Below are 13,815 nucleotides of genomic sequence, written 5' to 3'. Positions count from 1 at the left end.
GAGGAGGCACCCTTTAAATATTTGCCCCTGTATTTCACACCAGTAGTCCGCAAACCTTACAGTATAGCAGAATCACCTGGCAGGCTTGTTAAAACACAAATTGCTGGGGCCTAACAGCCAAAGTTTCTGATTTGGTAGGTCTAGGGCAGGACCCAAGTATTTTCATTTCTGACAAGTTCACAATGAAGCTGCTGCTGCTTTGGGGACGGGGGAGGGGGGTGCACAATTTGTGAACCTCTATACTATAGGCTTCCTGAGAACTGTGTCTTCTACTCAACCTCATTCTTAAGATTTCAGCATATCTTTTAAACCAATTTTTGTGTTTGGCAGAAGGATTGCTTTAAAAAAAAACGCATTCCTTTGAACATGGTTTCAATCTGCTGCCTACTTTTATTTTTCAACAGAATAAAAATTCCTCCTGAATACATCCCAGGACTCACACACTTGGATACATGGCCAGGGTCTAATATGAGTTCCTGTAGTTCTTCGTATGGATGCATTTGATTTACAGTGATCCCTTTTCCAACTACAACAATGAGTTTTACAGGTTCTGCCACCTTTCCAAAATTTGGATGGTCAGAGCTGCAAATTACAGAAGTAGGAATTAAGGAGAAACAAAGGTGAATCGCAAAGAAGATGCTAGAATCTGAATGCATCCCTCCAAATGTTGCAACCTAATGAATGCCCTGGTGTTAGTGGGTGGAGCCTTTGAGAGGTGATTATGTCATGAGGGTAGAGCCCACATGAATGGGATTAGTGCCCTTATAAAAAGCCTGGGAGCACTCTTCTCCTCCATCCTGTGAAGCTGTGATGAGGTGTCTGCAACCCAGAAGAGGGCCTTCCCCAACCCTGCCGGCACCTTGATCTCAGACGCTCGGACTCCACAACGGTGAGAAACAGATCTGTTCTTTTCAGCCACCCTATCTGTGGTTATTTTGCGGTAGAGTCCAAAAGGACTAAGAGGGAAGCAGATTTTATTAGGATAACCTCTCGATTTCAATTATTCATGCACTTGTATCCTGTGAATAATCAAGAGTTCATGGTGGCTATAATTTTCTGTTGAAATTTTCTTTTTAAAAGCTCCACAGAGCAGCTTAATTATAATTTCTCTCTGCCTACTCAGAGAAAACTCTTGAAATTGGCTGTAGGTTTCCTAAGAATCTGAGTTTAATGTGTCATTTGGTTGCCTAGAACTGAGGATGAAGCATCCAGCGTCAAATTATGTACTGGGGCATGAAGAGAACCCAATTTGTGAGAAATCTGAAAGATAAACGGCAAGCGTTTTTAAGGCTATAGCCATAGATAAAGTAAGGAACAGAGGGAGTAGATGGCTTGGAAAATGCTAGTTTTTCCCCTTTATTTTTCAGAAAAAGGTTATTACCAACCAATTAGAATGGTAGCTCCTGGGAAGAGAAGAGAATAAAAACACCCTCAGATGTCATGAGAGCTTGAAGAATATGTTCAATGAAAGACTGAACTATTTCAGATTAGGAGGGGCTAGGAGCAGGGAACTTTTAACAAATATGCATGGACCCTCAACTAGAAAGAGGGTCCATGCAGTTTTCACGTGACAGGGTTTTGTGGCTGTCACGTGAAAACTGTGACCACATGGAAACAATCAGATATTTCACAAATCACACATTAAAAGCAATCTTATCAGTTTAGCTATTTACATCTGTACAGTCTAGACATGGTGATGTTACCGGATCTGTGGCTTGGTGTTCCAAGCCTATGGGAATTCTTGCAAAGCTGTTTTTTTGTTTGTTTGTTTGTTTTGTTTTTTTAAAAAACTTTTTGTCCAGCTAGACTAATTCCCATCCCTTGACTATAGCTAGCTAGCTCCATGTCATTGGTGATATCTTTTTCATAGGAGATGTTTTCTTTTCCAATTTTGACCTACCGAATATCTACAAACTCTATCAAGGTTTTGGTTAAATATTGTTCTTTGAAAAATTTTTAAATTGAGTATAACTGACATGTAACATTTTATTAGTTTCAGGTGTACCGCATAATGATTCAATATTTGCATACATCATGAAATGATCACAGTATGTGTACTTAACATCTATCCCCATAGGTAGTTATACATTTTTTTTTTTTTGTGAAGAGATCTTTTAAGACCTACTATCTGGAGTTTCTGGTGTGGCTCAGCAGAAATGAACCCGACTAGTGTCTATGAGGATGTGGGTTCGATCCCTGGCCTCACTCAGTGGGTTAAGGATCCAGCGTTGCTGTGAGCGTTGCTGTGGTGTAGATTGCAGATGTGGCTCCGACCTGGCTGTGGTGTAGGCTGGCAGCTGTAGCTCTGATTGGATCCCTAACCTGGGAACTTCCATATGCCACAGGTGCAGACCTAAAAAGCAAAAACCAAAACCAAACAAAAAACTACTTTCTCAGCAACTTTAAAATATGCAATACAGGTACTGTAAAACATAGTCACCATGCAGTATATTACATGCCCAGGATGTATTAATTTCATAAGTGGGAGTTTATACCTTTCAACCCCTTTTCACCCATTTCTCCCACCCCCAGCCCTTACTTTTGGCAACTCCTCATCTGTTCTCTATGAACTCAGAGTTTTTTTTTTTTTAATATATTCTACATGTAAGTGAGAATCATGTGATATTTGACTTTCACTGACTCTTTTCATTTAGCTTAGTGCCCTTGGTACATTCATGTTGTTGCAAATAGCAAGATTTCCTTTTTAATATATTCCATTGTGTGTGTGTGTGTATACACATATACATATGTATCATTTATATCATATTTTCTGTATCCATTAATCCTTTGATGGACACTTAGGCTGTTTTCATGTCTTTTCTACTGTAAATGTGGGAGGGCGTATATCTTTTTCGAGTTATTGTTTTCATTTTCTTTGGCTAAATACCTAGAAGTAGAATTGCTGAATCATGTGGTCATTCTATTTTTAATTTTTGAGGATGTTCCATACTGTTTTCCATATTGACTCAGCCAATTTACATTCCCACCAATATCGCACAAACGTTTACTTTTCTCCATATGCTCTCCAGTGCTTATTATTCCTTGTCTTTTTGATAGCTATCCTAATAGGTGGGAGGTGATAACTCATTGTGGTTTTGATTTGTATTTCTCTGATTAGTGATGTTGAGCATTATGTGATGGCCATTTGTAGGTCTTCTTTGGAAAAAAAGTCTATTCAAGTCTTTTACTCATTTAAATTTTCTTAATTTTAATTTTTTTAGTACTTTATTATTATTTTTAATTTTTTGACCTGTGGCACAGCTGTGGCAATGCTGGATATTTAACCTGCTGTGCCACACAGGAACTTCCTCCTTTATCAGTTTAAAGTCAAATTGTTTCTTTTCTTGCTATTGAGTCATATGGTTCTTTATATATTTTGGATATTAACCCCTTATCAGATATATGATTTGCAACTATTTTCTCCCATTTTGTTGGTTGCCATTTCATTTTGTTGATGGTATCCTTTGCTGCACAGAAGCTTTTTAGTTGATATACTCCCACTTGTTTATTTTTGCTTTTGTAGCCTTCAATTTTGTTGTCAAATCTACAGAATCATTGCCAAGACTGCTCTCAAAGAGCTTACTGTTCTTGTGTTATTCTAGGAGTTTTATGACTTCAGGCTTAAATTCAAGTCTTTGATCCATTTTTAGTTAATCCATTTTCATGCATGGTGTAAGATAGTGGTCCAGTTTCATTCTTATGTGTGTGGCTGTCCAGTTTTTCTCAATGTAATTTATTGACAAGACTGTCATTTTTCCCCACTGTATGTTCTTGGCTCATTTGTCATAATTAACTGAAGATAAATGTGTGGGTTTTTCTCTGGGCTCTCTGTTGTGTTCATTGATCTATGCATCTGTTTTAATGCTAATACCATACTCTTTTGATTACTATAGCTCTGTAATGTATTTTGAAATCAGGAAACATGATGTCTCCTGCTTTGTTCTTTTTTTCTCAAGATTGCTTTGGCTATACAGGGTCTTCTGCTATGAGCCACAAGGGAAGTCCTATAAGGGTCTTTTGTGATTTCATTTACATTTTGGGATTATTTGTTCTATTTTTCTAAAAAAATGCCATTGGAATTTTGATAAGAATTGTACTGAATCTGTAGATTGTTCTGATAGTATGAACATTTTAATGATATTAATTCTTCCAACACTTGATTACAGAATGTTTCCATTTGTTTTTGTTTTCTTCAATTACTTTCATCAATATATATAGATTTCAGATTCCTTTCACCTCCTTAGATAAATTTATTTCTAGGTATTTTGTTCTTTTTGATGCAATTGTAAATGGGATTGTTTCTTAATTTCTCTTCTGCTTGTTTTTCATTAGCATATAGAAATGCAACAAGTGTTTATATATTGATTTTACATCCTTCAACTTTACTGAATTTATTAGTTCTAACGGTTTTCTGGTGGAGTCTTTAGGATCCTCTACATATAGTATTATGTCATCTGCGGATAGTGACAGTTTTACTTCTTCCTTTCCAATTTGGAGGTTTTTATTTATTTTTCTTGCCTTACTGCTCTGACTAGGACTTCCAATATTAAGTTGAATAAAAGTGGAGAGAGTGAGCATCCTTGTCTTATTCCTGATCCTAGGAAAAGCTTTCAGCTTTTCACCATCAAGTGTGATGTTTGAGCTTCATTTTTTGTCACATATGACCTTTATTATGTTGAAGTACATTCCCTCTGTACCCACTTTGTTGAGAGTTTTTATCAAAAATGGATGTTGAATTTTGTCAAATACCTTTTCTGCATCTATTATATCTATTATTTATTATGTAATAGTTATATCTATTATATAACATCTGTTATATAACTTGAATTCTTCACTGTGTTCATGTCATGTACCACATTGATTTTTGTAAGTGTTGAACCATTCTTTAATCCCTAGAATAAATCCTACTTTATCATGGTGTTCAATTTGAGTTGGCTAATATTTTGTTGAGCTTTTTTGCATCAATGTTCATCAGGATTAATGGCCTGTAATTTTCTTTTCTTGTGACATCTTTGTCTGGTTTTGGTATCAGGGTAATGTTAGTTTCACAAATGAGTTTTGGTGTGTTCTCTCTTCTTCAATTTTTAATTTTTTTTGGAAAGATTTGAGAAGGATTGGCATTAATTCCTTTTTAAATGTTGTGGTAGAATTCACCAGTGAAGCCGTCTGCTCCTGGACTTGTCCTGTTGGGAGGTTTTTGATTCCTGATTCAATCTCCTTACTGGCAATCTGTCCTTACAGTCTGCAGATTTTCTGTTCATCATGATTCCATCAAGTAGGTTGTATATTCCTAGAAATTTGTCATTTCTTCTAGGTTGTCCAGTTTGTTGGTGTATAATTGTTCACTGGAGTCTCTTATGATAGTTTGCATTTCTCTGGTGTCAGTGTAATTCTCCCCTTTCATTTCTAATTTTTAAATTTGTATCCTCTCTTTTTCTTTTGATGAATTTAGCTAAAGGTTTGTCAATTTTGTTTTATTTTTTCAAAGAACTAGCTCTTAGTTTCATTGATCTTTCCTATTTCTTTTTAGTCTCTATTTCATTTATACACTGTCTGATCTTTATTATTTCTTCTCCTAAGTTTGAGCTTCATTCATTTTTCTTTTTCTGGCTCTTTGAGGTATAAAGTTGGGTTGTTTGAGATTTTTCTTCCTTCTTGTTGTAAGCATTTATTTGCTATGATCTTCCTTCTTAGAACTGTTTTTGTTGCATGTCATAAATTTTGATATGTTTTATTTCCATTTTCATTTGTATTGAGGTATTTTTTTATTTCTCTTTTCACTTCTTTGTTGACCCATTGGTGGTTCAGCACTGTGTTGTTTAATCTCCACATATGTGTGAATTTTTTAGTTTTCCTGTAATTTATGTCCAATTTCATACCATTGTGGTCAGAAAAGATGCTTTATATGGTTTCAATTTTCTTAAGTTTATTAAAACTTAATATTTGTAGCCTAATTTATGATCTATTCTGGAGAATTTACCATGTGGATTTGAAAAGTATTTGTATCTATTTTCTATGGAATGCTCTGTATGTATCTGTTAAGTCTATCTGGACTAATATATTTTTTATGGTTGATGTTTCCTTATTTATATTCTATTGAATGATCATCTATATCCATTGATAAAGTGGGATATTAAAGTTTCCTACTATTACTGTATTGTTGTCTGTTTCTCCCTTTAGGTCTGTTTATATTTACCTTCTATATTTAGGTGCTCCTATCTTGGGTGCATAAATATTTACAAATAACATATTTTCTTTTGGATTCATCCTTTTATCATGATGTAATGCCTCACTTTGTCTCTTATTGCTGTTTTTGTTTTAAGGTCTATTTTATTTAATATAAATATAGCTATCCCACTTTCTTTTGGTTTTTATTTCCAGGGACTATCTTTTTCTATTCCTTTACTTTCAGCTTGTATGTGTTCTTATATCTTAAGTGAATATCTTATAGGGAATGTATGGATGGATCTTGTTTTTCCTTATCACTTCAGACAGCTATGACTTTTGATTGGAGAATTTAGTCCATTTACCTTAAAAGTAACTATGGATAGGTGCACACTTATTGGCATTTTTTTTGACTTTTTTTGTTTTTTTTTTTTTTTTTTTTTTTTTTTTTTTTTTTTTTTTTTTTTTTTTTTTTTTTGGCATTTTGATGACTGTTTCTAGCTGTTTTGTAGAGCCTTTTTTCCTTTTTCTCTTGCCCTCTTCAGTGATTTGATGATTTTCCATGGTGGTACACTTAAATTTCTTTCTCTTTACCTTTTGTGTGTCAACTATAGGTTTTTGCTTTTTGGTTACCATAAGGCTTACAAATAACTTTTATTTATGATAGTCTATTTTAAGTTGATAACAACTTAAGTTTGGATACATTCTAAAATCCTATATTTTAACTCTCCCTCCACCCATACTTTATTTCATTTCATTGATCACATATTTTATGGCTGCACCCATGGCATGTGGAAGTTCCCAGACCTATGCTGCAGCTGTGGCAATGCTGGATTCTTTCCCACTGCCCTAGGCTGGGGATCAAACCCACATTGCAGTTAGATTCTTTTTTTTTTTTTTCTTTTTGTCTTTTTAGGGCTGCACCCATGGCATATGGAGGTTCCCAGGCTAGGAGTTGAATCAGGAGCTGTAGTCGCCAGCCTAAGCCACAGTTTACAGCAATGCCAGATCTGAGCCGCATCTGCAGCGTACACCAAGCTCATGGCAATGCCAGATCCTTAACCTCTGAGTGAGGCCAGGGGTCGAAACTGCATCCTCTTGGATGCAGGTCAGACTCATTTCCACTGAGCCAGGATGAGAACTCCTATAGCTGGATTCTTAACCCATTGCACCAGAGGGGGAACACCACACTTTTTATGTTTTTTTATTTTTTTTCTCTTTTGTCTATTTAGGGCCACACTAGCGGCATATGGAAGTTCCCAGACTAGGGGTCGAATCGAAGCTGTAGCTGATGGCCTATGCCACAGCCACAGCAACTCAGGATCTGAGCCACGTCTGCAACCTACACCGCAGCTCATGGCAACATCAGATCCTTAACCCACTGAGCAAGGCCAGGGATGGAACCTGTATCCTCATGGATACTTGTCGGGTTCGATAACCACTGAGCCATGATAGGAACTCCTTTTTATGTTTTTAACGTCACAGTTTACATCTTGTTATCTTTATCCCTTAACTGATTATTTTAGTTATAATTGTTACTACTTCTGTGTTTTGACTTACATACTAGCTTATAAATGATTGATCCAGGAACTTTACAACATGACATGATTCTGAATCATAATATATATTCACCTCAACAGTGAAATTTATACTTTCATGTGTTGTCTTAAACACTTAAGCATTCTTTCATTTTAGCATAAAGACATCTTTTTATCATTTCTTATAAGTCTAGTCTTGTGGTAATGAACTCCTTTAACTTTTTCTGCCTGGAAAACTTTATCTCTTCAGGTTTTTTTTTTAATTTTATTGATGTATGGTTGATTTACAATGTTATAATTTCTCCTGTACAGCAAAGTGATTCAGTTATACATGTACACACATCCATTCCCTTTCAGATTCTTTTCCCACATAGATTATCACAGAATATTGGGTAGAGTTCCCTGTGCCAAACAGCAGGTCCCCACTGGCCATTCATTCCATATTCACAGTGTGCACATGCCAATCCCAAATACCCAGTCCGTCCCTCCTCCCAACCTGTCCTCTTTGGTAACCATAAGTTTGTTGTCAAAGTCTGTGAATCTGTTTCTGTTCTGAAAGTAAGTTCATTTGTATCCTATTTTTAAGATTCCACGTATAAGTGATGTCATATGATGTTTTAACTTTCACTGTCTGACTAAATTCACTTAGTGTGATCATCTCTAGGTCTGTCTGTGTTGCTGCAAATGGCATTATTTCCTTCTTTTTCGTGGCTGAGTTATATTCCATTGTTTATAACTTCTTCTTTATCCTATGTCAGTGGACATTTAGATTGCTTCCATGTCTTGGCTATTTCAATAGTGCTGCAATGAATTCTGAGGTGGACGTATCTTTGCAAATTACAGTTTTCTTCAGATAGATGCCCAAAAGTGGGGCTGCTAGATCATATGGTACTTTTATTTTTAGTTTTTTGAGGAAACTCCACACTGTTTTCTATAGTGATTGTACCATTTACATTTCCACCAACAGTGTAAGAAGGTTTCCTTTCCTCTGCACCTCTCCAGCATTTATTGTTTGTAGACATTTAGGTTCATGTAAGGTGGTACCTCGTAGTTTTGATTTGCATTTCTCTAATAATTAGTGATGAGCATCTTTTCATGTGGTTTTTGGCCATTTGTGTGTCTTCTTTGGAGAAACGTCTATTTATTTATTTTATTTTATTTTATTAATTTAATTATTTATTAATTAATTTATTTTTTTGTCTTTTTGCCATTTCTTGGGCCACTCCTACGGCATATGGGAGGTTCCCAGGCTAGGGGTCTAATCGGAGCTGTAGCCGCCAGCCTAAGCCAGAGCCACAGCAACGCAGGATCCGAGCCGGATCCGAGCCGCGTCTGCAACCTACACCACAGCTCATGGCAACGCCGGATCGTTAACCCACTGAGCAAGGGCAGGGATCAAACCTGCAACCTCATGGTTCCTAGTCAGATTCGTTAACCACTGCACCACAACGGGAACTCCCGAAACGTCTGTTTAGATCCACCCATTTTTTTGCTTGAGTTGTTTTTTTTTTGATATCGAGCTGCAGGAGGTGTTGGTATATTTTGAAGATTAAACCCTTGTCAGTTGCTTCACTCGCAAATATATTCTCCAGCTTTGTATGTTGTCTTTTCAGTTTGTTTATAATTTCCTTTGCTATTGAAAAATTTATAAGATTAATTAGTCCCATTTGTTTATTTTTGTTTTTATTTTCATTGCTCTAGGAGATGGATCTGAGAAGATACTGCTGCAGGTCAGACAATATTTGGCCTCTTTTTCTCTAAGAATTTTATAGTGTCCAATATTATATTTAGGTCCTTGATCCATTTTGACTTTGTGTGTGTGTGTGTGTGTGTGTGTGTGTGGTGTGTGTGTGTGTATGGCATTAGAGAGTGTTCTTTTATGTATAGTTGTCCAGTTTTCCCAGCACCACTTACTGAAGAAACTTTCTTTTCTCCATGGTATAGTTGCCTCCTTTGTTGTAGGTTAATTGGCAATAGGGGTTTATTTTCTCTTACCTTAATCTGTTTTTGTACCAGTACCTACTATTTTGATGACTATAGCTTTGTGGTATAATCTGAAGCCAGGGAACCTGATTCCTCCAACTCCATGTTTCTTTCTTAGGATGGCTTTGGCTGTCTTTTCATGTTTCCCTACAAAATTTTTTTTTTTTTTTTTTTGGTCTTTTTGCCATTTCTTGGGCTGCTCGCACAGCATATGGAGGTTCCCAGGCTAGGGGTGGAATCGGAGCTGTAGCGGCTGGCCTGCACCAGAGCCATAGCAATGCGGGATCTGAGCCACACCTGCAACCTACACCACAGCTCACGCAACGCCAGATGGTTAACCCACTGAGCAAGGCCAGGGATCGAACCCGCAACCTCATGGTTCCTAGTCGGATTCATTAACCACTGAGCCATGACGGGATCTCCTTCCCTACAAATTTCATTTTTTGTTCTAGTTCTGTGACAAATGTCCTTGATAATTTGTTAGGGATTGCATTGAATCTATAAACTGCCATGGGTAGTACAGTTGACAATATTGATTCTTCTAATCCAAGAGCACAGTGTATCATTCCATTCGTTTGTGTCATCTTCAGTTTTTTTCATCAGCATCTTTAGTTTTCAATGAGCATGTCTTCTTTTAAGAAGGTTTGTTCTAGGTATTTTATTCTTTTTGATGTGATGATAAATGGGAATGTTTCCCTAATTTCTCTTTCTGATTTTTCATTGTTAAGTATATAGAAATGCATTTGATTTCTGTGCATTAATTTTGTATCCTGCAGTTTTACTAAATTCATTGATGAGCTCTAACAGTTTTCTGGTAGTGTCTTTAGGATTTTCTATGTATAGTACCATGTCATCTTCAAACAGTAATAGTTTTAAGTTCTTCCTTTCCAATTTGGATTCCTTTTATTTCTTTTTCTTCTCTGATTGCTGTGGCTGGGACTTCCAAAACTATGTTGAATGAAAGGACACAGAGTGGACGTCCTTGTCTTGTTCCTGATCATAGCTGGACTTGATAAGTTTGAATAGTTTTTGTGTGGAGTCCTTAGGGTTTTCTATATATAGTATCATGTTATCTGCATACTGTGACAATTTTATCTCTTCTCTTTCAATTTGGATACCCTCCCCCATTTGGATACCTTTTATTTCTGTTGTTTGATTGCTGTGGTTAGGACATCCAATACTATGTTGAATAAAAGTGGTGAGAGAGGGCATCCTTGTCTTGTTCCATATTGAAGCAGAAAGGCTTTCACCTTTCCTCTGTTGAGTATTACATGGCTGTGGGTTAATCATAAATGACTTTGATTATGTTAAAATATGTTCTCTTTATACCCACTTTGACAAGAGTTTTTATCATGGATGTTGGATTTTGTCAAATGCTTTTTCTGTATCTGTTGAAATGATCATGTGGTTTTAGACTATTCTTTTGTTAATGTGTTGTATTACATGGATTGACTTGCATATGTTGAACCGTCCTTTTGAACATGGGTTGAATCCCACTTGGTCATGATGTATCATCTTTTTCATATGTTGTTGAATTCAGCTGGCTAAAATTTTGTTGAGAATTTTTGCATCTGTATTCATCAGATATTGGCCTATAATTTTCTTTGTCTGGTTTTGGTATTAGAGTGATGGTGACTTCATAGAATGTCTTCAGGAGTGTTCCTTTTTCAATCTTTTGGAAAAGTTTAAGAAGGATGTATGTAAATTCTTCTTTATATGTTTGGCAGCATTCTCGTGTGAAGTCATCTGATCCTGGACGTTTGTTTGCAGGGAGTGTTTTCATTACATATTCAATTTCATTTCTATCGATTGCCTCTGTTCAATTGTTCTATTTTTCTTGATTCAGTTTTGGTGGGCTGTATGTTTGTTTCTAGAAAGTTGTCCACTTCTTCCAGGTTTTCAAATTTGTTGACATATAATTGTTCATTATATTCTCTTATTTTTTTTTAATTTCTGCATTATCCATTGAGATTTCACCTTTTTCATTTCTTATTTTGTTTATTTGAATTCTTTCTCTCCTCTTCTTGGTGGGTTTGTCTAGAGGTTTGTCATTTTTGTTTTCCCTTTCAAATAACCAGTTCTTGGTTTTATTGATTTTTTTTCTGTTGTTTTTTGATTCTCTATTTTATTGATTTCCTCTCTGATCTTATATGATTTTCTTCCTTCTGTGAACTTTAGCTTTTGTTTGTTCTTTTTCTATTTCATTTAGGTGGCAGATTAGGTTGTTGATCTGAGATTTTACTTCTTTTCTGAGGAAGGCCTGTATCACTATGAATGCCCTCTGAGAACTGCTTTTGTGGCATCCCATAGATTTTGAATGGTTGTGTTTTCATTATCATTTGTCTTGAGGTATTTTTAAATTTCCCTTTTGATTTCCTCATTGACCCATTGATTTCTTAGTAGCAAGTTGTTTAGTCTCCATGTAGTCAATTCTTTCCCTGTGGTTGATAGCTAGTTGCATGCCATTGTGGTCAGAGAAAATACTTTCTATCTTCTTAAATTCGTTGAGATTAGTTTTTTGCTCCAATATCTTGTCAGTCCTTGAGAATGTTCCATGCGTACTTGAAAAGAATGTATATTCTGATTTTTTTTAATGCAATGTCCTAAAAATGTAAATTAAGTCTAACTGTTCTATTCCATCATTTAGGATCTTTGTTGAATTATCAATTTTCTGTTAAAGGATCTGTCCATTGATGTTAGTGGGGTGTTAAAGTTGCCTACTATGATTGCATTTCCATCAACTCATTTTATGTCTGTTAGTATTTGTTGTATGTATTTGGATGCTCCTATGTTAGGGGCATATATATTGATGATTGTAATATCCTCTTCTTGAATGGATCCTTTTGTCATAAAATAGCGTCCTTCTTTGTCTCTTTTTTATGGCCTCCATTTTAAAGTCTTTTTTGTCTGATATGAATATTGCATATCCTGGTTTCCCGTCTTTTCCATTGGCATGAAATATCTTTTCCCATTCCCTTACTTTCAATTTATATGTGTCCTTTGCCCTAAGATGAGTCTCTTGTAGACAGCATATTGTAGGCTCTTGCTTTTTTTTTTTTTTTTTTAATCCAATCCTCCACTCTACCTCTTTTGATTGGGGCATTCAGTCCACTGACATTCAAGGTAATTATTGATAAATATGTATGTTTTACCATTTTAAACCTTGTTTTCTAGTTGATTCCATGTTTCTCCTTTTTTTTTTTTTTTTTTTTTTTTTTGGTTGGATGTTTTCCTTTTAATGTTGTGTCCTTTTTCTTTTTAGTTTTTGTGGATATAATCTTTGGTTTAGATTTGTGGTTGCCCTATTTTTCAATTATATTAACTTCTTCCTATATCTACTTGCTTTAGTCTGATAATCATATAGATTCAAACACATTCTAAAAAAAAAACTAGATTTTGCTTTCCTTCTCCACATTTTATGATTTTGAAGTCCCTTTTTAGCATCTTCATGTTTGTCTTTTACTGTTCCTTGTGTTTATTGTTGCTTTTACGATATGCCTTTTTTTCTTTTAGATCTGTATACTGGCTTATTTAAGTGACTGCTTTCCAATGTGACTTCTTCCATCCTATATCTTCTTACTTTTTTATTTAGAGGAGCACTTTCAGTACTTCTTTTAGAATGAGTTTAGTATTGCTCTGCTCTTTTAGTCTTTGTTTGTAGGAGAAATTATTTGTTGTTCTATTTTAAATGATATCCTTGCTGGGTAGAGTATTTTAGGCTGCAATTTTTTCCCTTTTAGAACTTTGACCATATCTTGCCACTCTCATCTGGCCTGTAGTGTTTCTGTAGAGAAATCAATCATAGCCTTACAGGGGTTCCCTTATAATTAACACTTTGTTTTTGTCTTGGTGCCTTTAGAATCCTCTTTTCCCCCTTTTTTATTATAATATGTCTTGGTTCAACATATTATATGGTTCAACATATTATATGGTTCAACATATTATATGGTTCAACATATTATGTCTTGGCTTGTTTGGGTTCAACTTGTTTGGGGCCCTCTGTGCTTCCTGTATCTTGATAACTGTTTTCAGCCATAATTTCCTCAAATATATTTTCAATCCCTGTCTCTTTTTCTTCTTCTGGAATCCCTATAATGCATAGGTTGACCTGTTTTATATTATCCCATAG

At 35.5% G+C, this 13,815-nt stretch overlaps 1 protein-coding gene across 1 annotated transcript in view; it reads left to right on the top strand.

Moving 5' to 3' along the window:
• The window catches only part of FAM160A1 (family with sequence similarity 160 member A1), a 299,486-nt gene continuing 286,487 nt past the window's right edge, over positions 817–13,815 (top strand). Inside the window, exon 1 of the mRNA XM_021101513.1 lies at positions 817–889. The gene's annotated coding sequence lies outside the window, so the exon portion shown is untranslated. The remainder of the gene's footprint in view (positions 890–13,815) is intronic.

Source organism: Sus scrofa, chromosome 8 (genome assembly GCF_000003025.6).
Source record: "Sus scrofa isolate TJ Tabasco breed Duroc chromosome 8, Sscrofa11.1, whole genome shotgun sequence".
NCBI classification, from domain to species: domain Eukaryota; kingdom Metazoa; phylum Chordata; class Mammalia; order Artiodactyla; family Suidae; genus Sus; species Sus scrofa.
This window is presented reverse-complemented; position numbering and strand designations above follow the sequence as displayed.